Here is a 12,751-nt window from a genome sequence, read left to right on the forward strand (position 1 = left end):
TCACCTGTGTGTGACACATGATAACACTTTCACATTACTACAAGAAAGCGATCATTTAGAAAGCTGTCATTATATTCTACATTCTCAAGGTTCTTCATATTCATTATTCACTGCCAGTTTTCACAAGTGTACTTATGTAAATACTGATGTAAATCTGGTTAAATCTACAACTGTGTTCCATATCTGCACTACTCCATTTATTTTAACTTATTGTATTTTATATTTTATATTTTCTGTGTGTATGTGTTGGATCTTGCTACTGACCATGCTGCTGTAACCCAAGAATTCCCCTCATGGGATCAATAAAGTATATCTATCTATCTATCTATCTATCTATCTATCTATCTATCTATTTTATTATACTTTTTTATGTTAATTCATTTTATTAAGATCCCAGCAATCACAGGAAATTTATTAGCTGCTATAGGAGCTGATATTAGGTCAGACCTGAGGCACTCTGGGAGTCATAGTTAATTCCATTCAATCTGGGTAGATTTGGTTCTCTGTGGATGTGTGTGCGTGTGTGTGTGTGTGTGTGTGTGTGTGAGAGAGAGAGAGAGAGAGAGAGAGCCCCTTTATATCCTCACTGTCATGTGACACCAGGTTACTGAGCAGCTCATAAGTCAGGGGTAAATATGAGCAGCTTTAATCACCGCTGGCTGTATATGAACTCGACTTATATCCGTGTTGACTTTTCAGGACGAGGATCACATATCATCATCAATAATCAGCTAATATTAGTCCTGAATATTTACACACTCTACTATTACTTTATTAGCGCTGACACAGACATAAATAATCTTTTCTTAAGAACAGACCTGGGGGTAAAACTCTCTTCTATTTACTCATTTGCATTTTTTAAACTTCTGTTTATCTAAGATGGAGTCATGAAGCTTAAATATTCTGCTTTTAATCCTAATTTCTGCTCTACACCCCTTTGCTTTCCTCTGTAGTGGCTTGCTTATAGTAGCTCTTTTATTTTTCCAAATTAATATATATATATTAAAAAAATGTAAAGATTATAATCTGAATATGTTTCTTTATGCTTATGACCTTGCTAATTCTAAAACTTATTTATTTATTTATTTAATTTATACCAACTTTAGCTGCTTTAATTACGCTGTAATAGAAATACAAATTTCTTTAAATTTATATTTGAATTTGCTTTTATAATATTGCAATATCAAAAAAGAATTAAACAAATATTGACATTGTGTGATTCAATAATTTATTATTTGTAAATTCATTATTATGAAAAAAGAATATTTCTATTTTTAATTTTATTTTAATTTACATATCATTCGTATTTCATAATATAAGCTCTATGCCATCATAAAATATTATTTTAAGTGAAAGTAATTAAGGTAATTGATTGCTATTTTAATCTAGCATGCTGTATTTTTAGATTCTGCTGAACAGGTCCCTGTAGTGTACACGCTGTATTTGTATGAGTAAACAGACAGCGTTAGCGTTTGCGTGTGGCTGTAGTGTCCTCTCACTGAGATGAGAGGAGTTAAAGGAGTGTGCTGGTTACTGATTAAAACCACATCTTTTATCAGATCAGAAATCAGCAAGCCTTCATCACAAACCAGATTTATTTATTTATTTTTTTTGATGGAAAACATCTTGTTCTCACCACTCTGTGATGTGCGTGTTGGGTAAACATGCCATTAGCCCGGCTGGACATTTTGTATCAGTGTAAAGCGAGACAACATGACAAGTACTGGACAAAACCGGCTAATCGCTAACTGCTGCTGAGCATACTGGAAGAATCCAGCTCAAACCAACCCGCGGATAAATCCCAGAGAACGTTATTAAACTCACTATGAGTCTATTTTTACACACTGACGTCATCTTGCTCTCACCATGATTTCCCCACGCACTCGTGAAGGTACAGCTACGTAAAATGTACGAAGAACAGTCCAGATAAATGACTAACATGTCTGCATATTGAAAACAGTTACCTTGTAATGTTTAACCATTAACGATTAGTTCATGGCTATAAATAGAAGACATCAATTCGAGGTGGACAAATACACAGGCCTGGGTATCCGGGATAAGCTGATTATGTACTGGTGCAAACAATTTTTCTCCCATCTACCAAATATTCAATATTTCATCACGGTGTGAAGCACTACTAGCATCCGCTGCTTGTTCCTGCCTCATAAAAAAAACAATTAAACACATTTGCTTGTACGGATGAAAGACGTATTAATTTACAAAGCAAATGTGGAAACAGTGACTAAATAGAGAACAGAGCAGCGCAAAACTGTCAAATAGCTGTGCTGTTAGCTGAGCAAACTCGATTTACACAGCCAAATGTTAGCCAAAAGTTGTTTTTTGTTTTTTTTTGGTTGAGGATACAAACACGACACGGCTGTACAGATTTCTTTTCCCACACAGACTCAATCCCTCCATGGGAATAAGAGAATTTTAGAGTATTGTTTTAGTTAACTACATAACTAGCTAAATATTAGCTTTGGGGTTGAAATACAGCTTTTATGTCTTTATGTCAGGTACGTGAGGCGGAAACGGATGCAAATGCAGAGAGAGTTTATTTTGAAGATTCGGACAGACAAATCCAAAACGTAAAGCAAAGGCGTAATCTCAGAACAGACAAGGTCAGGTGATGTACAAACCACTGTGAGAGGGCGAATCCAAAATGCAAAAACCAGGTAGAGCCCAAAGTAAAAAAAAAGAGACGATACACAGAAAAATGGCTTGGTAAGACCAGGTAAAGATACACTGAGCTTTACTTCGCAACTAACTGAATATCTGTGGTTTGTTTATTTAGGTGCAGGTGTGATCGTGAACAGGTGTGATTAGAAGTCAGCTGATTGATAACGTAACAGAGTTCGTGTGTTTTGGGTAGTGTAGTCCGGGGTGGCCATGTTTGTAGGCCACGGTGTGTTCTTGGAAATGTAGTTCTCAGTGGATGCGGGAGTTGACCTGATACTTTAGTTCTAGCTAACAGTGATCTAGCTAATAAGTTGATCATTTGTCCACCCCGGAGTTAACTGAGATATTTTTTGTTTTGTAGTGCTTCTTCAGGTAAGCTCTTATCAAATGAGACGTTTGTTGTTTGTTGAAGTGGAGAATAAATGTTGCTTTAGTTCTTGTGGCAGCCTCCCTGGTAAGTTTTTGTCTTGTCCTTTTGTACATTTTGGAAGGACGTCCTGTTTTTGGTGGTGTCACTGTGGAGCTCCATTGTCTCTATTTGATGAAGCAATCAACAATGTGCAATTAACTTATTGCAATGTGATTGAAGTGTAGACTTTCAGCTTTAATTCAAGGGGTCTAACAAAAGTATTGCATTAACCGTTTAGAAATTACAGCCTTTTATTACAGAGTCCCTCCATCTTCACAGGCTCAAAAGTAATTTGGACAAACTAACATAATCATAAATATTAGGATAATTTTTAATACTCAGATGAAAATCCTGTGCAGTCAGTGACTGCTTGAAGTGTGGAATCCATGGACATCACCAAATGCTGAGTTTCCTCCCTTGAGATGCTTTGCCAGGCCTTCACTGCAGCCGTTTGCTTGTTTATGGGTCTTTCTGCATTCAGTAAGTGAAAAGCAGCTCAGTTGGGTTGAGTTCATCAGAGATTTAAGAACATTTATTTTCTTTGCCTTAAGAAGCTCTTGGGTTGCTTTTGTGGTACGTTTCAGGTCATTATCCATCTGCACTGTGAAGCGGCGTCCTATCAGTTTTGCAGCATTTGACTGAATCTGAGCAGAAAGTATAGCTCTATACACTTCACACATCAATAAACCCCAGTGACCCAGTTCCATTGGCAGCCATACATGCCCATGCCATAACACTGCCTCCACCATGTTTGACAGATGATGTGGTATGCTTTGGATCATGAGCCCTTCCTTTCCTTCTCCATACTCTTCTCTTCCCATCATTCTGGTACAAGTTAATCTTGCAAGGGAACTGGTCAGGTGTTTTTTGGAGGTTTTTTGAAGTCTAATCTGGCCTTTCTGTTCTTGAGTGTTACCAGTGGTTTGCATCTTGAGGTAAACCGTCTGTATTTACATTCATGAAGGCGTCTCTTGATTGTAGACTTTGTCAATGATACGTCTACCTCCTCCAGAGTGTTCTTGACTTGGCTAGATGTTGTGAAGGAGTTTTTCATCACCAAGGAAAGAATTCTGCCATCATCCACGTTAGTTGTCTTCCATGGTCTTCTTCTTTAGGTGTTGCTGAGCTCGCTAGTGCATTCGTTTTTTTTAAAGAATGTACCAAATTGTTGATTTGGCCACTCCTGAAGTTTCTGCTACCTCTCTGATAGGTCTGTTTTGTTTTTTTTTTAGCCTAATGATGGCCTCCTTCACCTGCATTGACACCTCTTTGGACTGCATATTGAGAGTTCCCATGAACAGCTACCAAATGCAAATGCAACACTTGGAATCAACTCCAGACCTTTTATGTCCTTGTCATGAAATAATGAGGAAACAGGCCACAGCTGGCCATGAAAGTAAGTAAGTAGGAAATTGAGTAAGACTTTTAATTAATGAATTAAGACTTTAGGTAGCAAACTTGTGCAAATCACAAAGCATATAAAAATCACCTCATGCATGTTTTTGTTCATTACTATTTTAAAATACACGACTCGCTGTCTTCCCCTCTCCATGTTCGGTCTCGTACGTTACATTCTTTCGACTCTTGTAGGCTCGATCTTAAAAACAGTAAGCTCCAGCGATGTTTCTAAGCCAGCAGGAATTCTCTCTCTAGATTACCACTCTGACTTTAAACCAAACACAATAAACAGTGTGAACAGCTCTAATCTCCAGCTGGGAGCTTCTCTCTGTGTGTGTGTGTGTGTGTGTGTGTGTGTGTGTGTGTGTTTAAATGGCAGAAGTCATATTAAATGTAATCACACTCACCAGAAGGTTGTTTTCTCGCCTGGTGTGTTTATCGTGTATGTAATCTCTGTGCATGTTACGCACGCTGACATTTCTGATGAATGTTGCTTGGAATATTCAATATTTATTGTGCTTTAATATCCTGGAAGCACTTACAGATCAGCTATAATGAAGGATTGCTGGAGCTTGATCAGAATTGCAGCATGTTTGTTTGAACAGGACATGTCGATGGTGGAAAAGCAAACACATTATCTACTGAAGAAACACAGTCGAAATGTTCAGTGGAAGTGAAGGTGTAGCTGCTCATCCTCCTCACTTCATCTACTTCCTGTCTGCAGTCTTCATTCTCAGAGTTTTTTTTTTTTTTTTTTTTTATTCTGTCATAATTTGACAAAATTCTTTTGACAAAACTTTAGTCAGTGTTTAGTAGTGTTATATTAATTTTTGTGAATTTTATAAGTAATTTAATAAGTTTAAAAAGTAAGGATGTAATTAATGGGATGTAATAATAATATATTAATAAGGATGTAATTACATACGCAAGGTACGCAAGAAAGTAAAAGTGCTCAAGTGTGTATGTCAGTGAGGAAGATAATAATGTGAGTAAGTATATAAGTTTTGAAGTGAGTAAGCGCATAAGTAAGTAATTTACGCAAATAAATATGAGTAAATAAAAGTAAGGGAGTGAGTTTATAAGTAGGTTACAAAAGTAAGTACATAAGTAAATAAGTACGTAAGTATGTAAGTCAATAAATGCGTAGGTACATAAGTAAATACATAAATAAGCAATTATTTATTTATTTATTTGTAGATATGTAATTATGTGAGTGAATAAAAGTATGAGTGAGTAACCTAATTACAAAAGTAAGTATGTAAATGAGTAAGTACATAAGTAAGTATCTAAGTGTGTAATTATGTGAGTGAGTATGTAAATAAGCACATAATTAATTAAGTATGTAAGTAAGTTATTACATATGTTTGAGTGAGTAAGTATGTATGCAAGTAAATAAGTAAGTAGTTAAGTAATTACATAAGCAAGTACTTAAGGTAGTGTGTGAGTGAGTACACATAGTGTGAGATCTAGTGCCTTAGTTAGTGTGGAATGAAAATATTGCCACAAGAATGCAAAGCAAGCTGTCTAAAAGAACAGCGAGGAAAAGAGAGATGGGTTCTAAAGCTGTCAATCCCAATATGGTGCCACGGTGTACAATATGAGAGAATTCTATACATTTTAATGAGTTGTAAATAAGGTTAAGATGAGACGTGGGGTCAAAATGACTCTGCATGATTATTGCTAATTACAGCATAGAATGCCTGACCTGTTCACCATGTGACCCTTGCACTCCTGTCCTGGTATAACAGTCCTGCTTGATAAAGAATAGATAGTAGGGGAGGGAAGGGAAGCTTGTTTTTTTTTTTCAGTATTCATTAATTAGGGCTACAGGATAGCATCAGTGTGTGTGTGTGTGTGTGTGTGTTTCAGAGTCAGCGAGATTAAAAAGTTATTTAATGCTGAAAATTTTCGTTTCATTTCCCCAGGCGCAGAAAATCTATAACTGATCCATGACCTGCATTTGGCACACTCAATTACCTTATCACACACACACACACATTTCCTCTCTAATGAGTGATGGGTTTATCTCTGGTTGCCATAGTTTCTCATGACATCCTCACCCCGAGAGAGAGAGAGAGAGAGAGAGACAGAGAGAGAGAGAGAGAGTGATAAAAATGTGTGAGAGAATAAATGTGATAAAAAATGTGTGATATAAGAAAAAGATGCTAATTAACATGATGATAAGAAAAAGATGCTAATTAACAACTAAACACTCACACATAAAGTACTGATTATGTAAGGAATATAACACGCTACGTCACTCTACGTTCTCCTGTAACGTCCTACTGTTATAGGAAAATAATCAACGACTACTGTATGAGGTGCGATGAAGCGCAGTTACTGATTATTTTCAGTATTTTCACTTTTCATAAGTGTTTTATTCCTGTTTTACTACAGCAATTTGCAAACTATTAGAATTTTATTAATTAAAGAATGAAATGTCGTACTTTTTTATCCTTTTACAGTTACATTTATTGTGGGCAAAACAAGTTATCGCTTACGTTATAGCAGCTATAAACAGCTATAGCACCAATCTCTCTTTTTTTTTCTTCCAAAAAACGCAGCTAGCTAGGCCACATGCCGTTTCCGTATCCGAGTCTCATCTTGACCCGTCATTCCTTCAGCCAAACCTTCCAAAATATAACGTTACCATAACGACCTCCATCTTTTCTTCATTAGGAACAGCTTAGCTAGGAGGCACGCAGGTGGTGAGGCTTCCTAATAACAAGCCTCTGATAATTTGCATATCGTACGTGATTGGTTCAAATCTTTCAAATTGCTACAGCGTAATTTGTGACATCACAAACGGAGCTCATATTAAAATACAGTAGGTTTTAAAACTGAAAGGGTCAGTTTTTACCAGACAAATGTGAAAAAATCAGCAACAATCCAAAAATATCTTAAAATGATAAGACGCTGGATTTTTAATAAGAAATAAAAAGACGTTTATTACTGAAAATATAACAAGACATGCGTTTTGAAGAAAAGAAACCTTAACCCCAAATGTCTTCAGTGCATAGCAAAAACAAAAGTATTGGCCTTGCTGTTCCAATACTTTCGGAAGAGACTATATGCCTTGTACAGTATATTTTTTCAGTGTAATAACAAATGTGTATTGCAAATTAAAGGATAATGCTGTGAGGGGCATGAGAAAAAAAATCAGAAAGAATAGAGAAGGAATTGCCTGTAAAGTAATAAGATATAATAAATTGTTTAATGTAATAAACAGATTTATATAATAAAAATATAATAATACATGAAAATATAAACATATCAGAGGCCATAATACGGACTAAAAAAGTCACAGATCTGTTTTGTTTGTCCAAGTTTCAATGTCTTACTAGGATTAAAACTAAATGTCACTTAAAGTTTCTATTTCTGCAATACACTCGTGCTTTTTTTTAATTTTTAAACACTTTTATTCTGTCCTCGTTTTATAGATTTGTTCATTTGCTGGTAAAGGTCATGCTCTGTGTCATTCTCCTCAGCAGCACTTTTCTTCACTGCACTAAATCTAGCAGAAGAAAGAGAGCTGAATTATCACACAAACGCAGATGATTGCACGTCCTTCACCCCGAGGCTGTGTGTGTGTGTGTGTGTGTGTGTGTGTGTGTGTGTGAGAGAGAGAGATGGAGCGTACAGGCCGTGATGAGCTCGCTCGCCTGTTTCTGATAGTAATTGCCCCTCCATTGTGTCATTGTGGTGCAGATGAAGGACGCTGTGGATTCGTGAATATCGTCTCCTCCTGATTCACGTCTTTCTCTCTTTACCTCGCTCCTCACTGCACCTGAGCTAACGCGGCTTTTATTAGACATTCATGAAGCATGCACAACGGCAGAAAACACACACACACACACATTGCACAAGGACACACACTGCACCGTGTTGCAGCACAGCTCTTATCATCAGTCTGCTGTGAAACTTCTTTTGTGTGAAATTTTCTCGATGGTGAAATTTCAGCTGATAAAAAAGATTTAGCAAAACTCTCTGGCTCAACATAAGAGAACATTAAACATTGACAAACTGTGAGCTGTGTATTAGCATTATCTAATGCTAACAAAGTATTTAACCCTTTGAACTCCCCAAACACATTTGTATTAGTCTTACTGCAGCTAATAAATAATAAGCCAAGACTTTCACTGGTTACATTTATTTCATTTATTCATTTATGCATGTTTATCCAATATCCATGTAGCTACCCATAGCTACAATGAACAAATTAGTTTCTTGTTATCATGTACGTTATAGCAGCTAACGTTAATGTTTTAAGCTAATAAGACAAAAAAAACGCAGCTTGTCATGTTACTGAGAAATCGCACAGCGTAAACTCCTCTGTCCTGAAGATTGCCATACAAATAAATAAACGTCTCCTTAGAGAAAACTTCATCATATCAACGATTACACACTTTAAAAAAAAAAAAAATCTGTTTATGGTTTATGTGCAGTGTCTGCCATTTTGTAGTAAAATATTGTGATTATTATTACAGTAAAATCAAATGTGAGGTTAATAAAAGGCTGTGTGTGTGTGTGCATGCGTGTGTGTGTGTGTGTGCACTAACCAAAGAATTTGTGATAACATCTAGTTTTCACATTATCTGTCAATATAACCTAGATTAATTGTAACATTTTAAAACACGCATAGCATATTCAGCACATTTAAAGTGTCCATATTAATTCTGCATTACAGAATGGATCTGTTTTATAAGAGAACAATTCACTGATCTGAGGTCAGTGAGACAAGTGCTAACCTCATACGCTTACTCACTGCTGACCACGAAGAACTGATCAAGAGTCAGCTGGAAACTGTACGCTAACTTTACGCTAGGACAGGAGAACGAGTCACTGATTTCAGATCAGACCTGTTCTAAAATCTGGGTCCGGGGTCCTGCTGCTCCTTATCATCACCGTCAGCTCTCTGTCTGTCTGTCTGTCTGTCTCTCTCTCTCTCTCTCTCTCTCTCTCTCTCTTACACTCTCACACACACACATGCACATTTCCATGGTGACGGCTGAACAGCAGGATTGTAATGGGTTAGCAGATGGACAGAGAGACATCGCACTCCATCTGAGCAACAGGTCAGCCAATCAGGAAGCAAAAGGAGGAAAGTAACACACACACACACACACACACACTTTAATCAAGCATTAAAACTATACGTTTTATAGACACTCCAAGGATGATTAATAGATATTAAACGCATTTATTTTTATAAATATAATATATATATATATATATGCATGTATATATAAAATCTATTTTGCAAGTTAAAAACCAATGCTGTATATTTACAAATGTAAAAGAGAGTCACTCATCTGGAAATTTTTCTTTTTTTGTTTGAACACTAAACATTAAATGCATGAGAACAAAATAATTAGGTTTGTTTTTCAGACGTGTAGAAGTCAGAGCAAACACACCACCTGCTCTCACGCTGGCAACAGGGCAAATTCAGGATTTGAACTTTAGTTGACCCTGACAAGCAAAGATGGCCGTGCCTTACTGTACTTAACCTTCCCCAACTTGATCTTAGTCCAAAGTAACTTTTTATTTACAGAAGAAAAAATTTCAAATTCCGATAAATGAATGTAATTGTTCATAGAAAAGCTGCATTTAATAGAACATAACGATAAATCTGCAAAAAGTACAAGACCTTGATCGACCTCGCTCCACTGGAACAGCTTCAACTTTTTTCTTCTACAAATATAGGTCAAATCCATAAACGACCTCTCACAAAGCCTCGTCGACTTCCCCTTAGGACTTCAACTAAAGTTCTTACGTTTTCAGCAGGGACACACTCAACCTCCGCCTGCGTGGTGAACGTGTCTCAGCTTTGAGCAAATCTGTATCGATTTATTGATGGATGAGCTTCTGGTGTGTTAATGACGGAACTCACTGTCATGTGAAGACAGAGAATGTGAAATAAAATCTAGTCTGATTATAGTACAGAATTCAAAGCAGGGTTTTTTTTTTTAATAACCTTTTCTGAACCTTCACAAATTTTAGTTGAATATCCCTGATGTAACTCATCCCTCATATCCATTCAATTTCAAATTTTTTTGTGTTAAAATGAATTTAAATAAAACATCATCTAGCAAACGCTGTTTAGAACACACCCATAATAATAATAATAATAATAATAAATAATGAAATTGTCCATATTTAAACTATATGTGGTATTTTAGAGATTTTGTTCAGCACAAATAGCACTCTGGTACAGTTAGAGATGGCACAATGTCACTTTTTCTTTTCCAATACTGAAACCTTGAGTATCAAACGACATCCATACCTAGCTGATATTTTTATTTTTTAAAAATAATTTTCTAACTAAAGCATGTAAAATATAATTTACATAGCTAAAAACATGACACAGAAAACACTTACATTGCAAATGTAATAAATATAATAGTAAAAATATAAAAGTTTAAATGTATTCAAAATCAATCCCAGTGAAAAATACAGTCAAGTCTCTTTATATTGTATATTCTATTATATTGAATATTTGCAGTTAAAAAAAAAAATCTTTTCCAATCTAATCTTTTGAAATTTCTCTGATATTTGATCCACCATTTTGTTTGTGGTATTGTTTGCTCCTGATGCTGATCCTGGCTATGGGATCAGCACTAACTCTAGCAACAGCCGTAGGTTAATGTGTGGCAGGTGACTAAAAGAATCTAAGTAAAAAAAAGAGAAAGACGTTCAGAGTTTTATTGATTGCACACAGTGGAAAATTGCATCCTATGCTTCAATGTCCTGTCAGCATTTGTCCATTTTTTTCCCATTAAGCCACAGATCTCTGTACAAGATCAAATTTAAACTAATTCTCAACACTAAATTATTAAGCAACATATAAGACACAGTCTTTCCTGGCATGAGCGCCATGACAGAGCTTGAATAATTATAGAAAGTGAAGCTATTCGACTGTTTTTGGTGCATTAACACTGCTGTAGTAGATATTTGGATGTTTTTGGTGCATTAACACTGCTGTAGTAGATATTCGACTGTTTTTGGTGCATTAACACTGCTGTAGTAGACATTTGGATGTTTTTGGTGCATTAACACTGCTGTAGTAGATATTCAGACTGTTTTTGGTGCATTAACACTGCCGTAGTAGATATTTGGACTGTTTTTTGTGCATTAACACTGCTGTAGTAGATATGTGGATGTTTTTGGTGCATTAACACTGCTGTAGTAGATATTTGGACTGTTTTTGGTGCATTAACACTGCTGTAGTAGATATTTGGATGTTTTTGGTGCATTAACACTGCTGTAGTAGATATGTGGATGTTTTTGGTGCATTAACACTGCTGTAGTAGATATTTGGATGTTTATGGTGCATTAACACTGCTGTAGTAGATATTTGGACTGTTTTTGGTGCATTAACACTGCTGTAGTAGATATGTGGATGTTTTTGGTGCATTAACACTACTGTAGTAGATATTTGGACTGTTTTTGGTGCATTAACACTGCTGTAGTAGATATGTGGATGTTTTTGGTGCATTAACACTGCTGTAGTAGATATTCAGACTGTTTTTGGTGCATTAACACTGCTGTAGTAGATATTTGGACTGTTTTTGGTGCATTAACACTGCTGTAGTAGATATTCGACTGTTTTTGGTGCATTAACACTGCTGTAGTAGATATGTGGATGTTTTTGGTGCATTAACACTGCTGTAGTAGATATGTGGATGTTTTTGGTGCATTAACACTGCTGTAGTAGATATTCAGACTGTTTTTGGTGCATTAACACTGCTGTAGTAGATATTTGGACTGTTTTTGGTGCATTAACACTGCTGTAGTAGATATTCGACTGTTTTTGGTGCATTAACACTGCTGTAGTAGATATGTGGATGTTTTTGGTGCATTAACACTGCTGTAGTAGATATGTGGATGTTTTTGGTGCATTAACACTGCTGTAGTAGATATTCAGACTGTTTTTGGTGCATTAACACTGCTGTAGTAGATATTTGGACTGTTTTTGGTGCATTAACACTGCTGTAGTAGATATTCGACTGTTTTTGGTGCATTAACACTGCTGTAGTAGATATGTGGATGTTTCTGGTGCATTAACACTGCTGTAGTAGATATGTGGATGTTTCTGGTGCATTAACACTGCTGTAGTAGATATTTGGACTGTTTTTGGTGCATTAACACTGCCGTAGTAGATATTTGGATGTTTTTGGTGCATTAACACTGCTGTAGTAGATATTTGGATGTTTTTGGTGCATTAACACTGCTGTAGTAGATATTTGGATGTTTTTGGTGCATTAA

The 12,751-nt window shown here is 36.1% G+C and overlaps 1 long non-coding RNA gene across 2 annotated transcripts in view; it reads left to right on the top strand.

Annotated features, from left to right (window-relative positions):
* The first annotated feature begins 665 nt into the window (after window positions 1–665).
* The window catches only part of LOC128317083 (uncharacterized), a 23,254-nt gene continuing 11,168 nt past the window's right edge, over window positions 666–12,751 (top strand). For both annotated transcript variants that reach the window (XR_008300568.1, XR_008300567.1), the window contains exons 1-2: window positions 666–824; window positions 4,321–4,484. This is a non-coding gene — a long non-coding RNA (uncharacterized LOC128317083). The remainder of the gene's footprint in view (window positions 825–4,320; window positions 4,485–12,751) is intronic.

Source organism: Pangasianodon hypophthalmus, chromosome 2 (genome assembly GCF_027358585.1).
Source record: "Pangasianodon hypophthalmus isolate fPanHyp1 chromosome 2, fPanHyp1.pri, whole genome shotgun sequence".
In the NCBI taxonomy this organism is placed as follows: Eukaryota; Metazoa; Chordata; class Actinopteri; order Siluriformes; family Pangasiidae; genus Pangasianodon; species Pangasianodon hypophthalmus.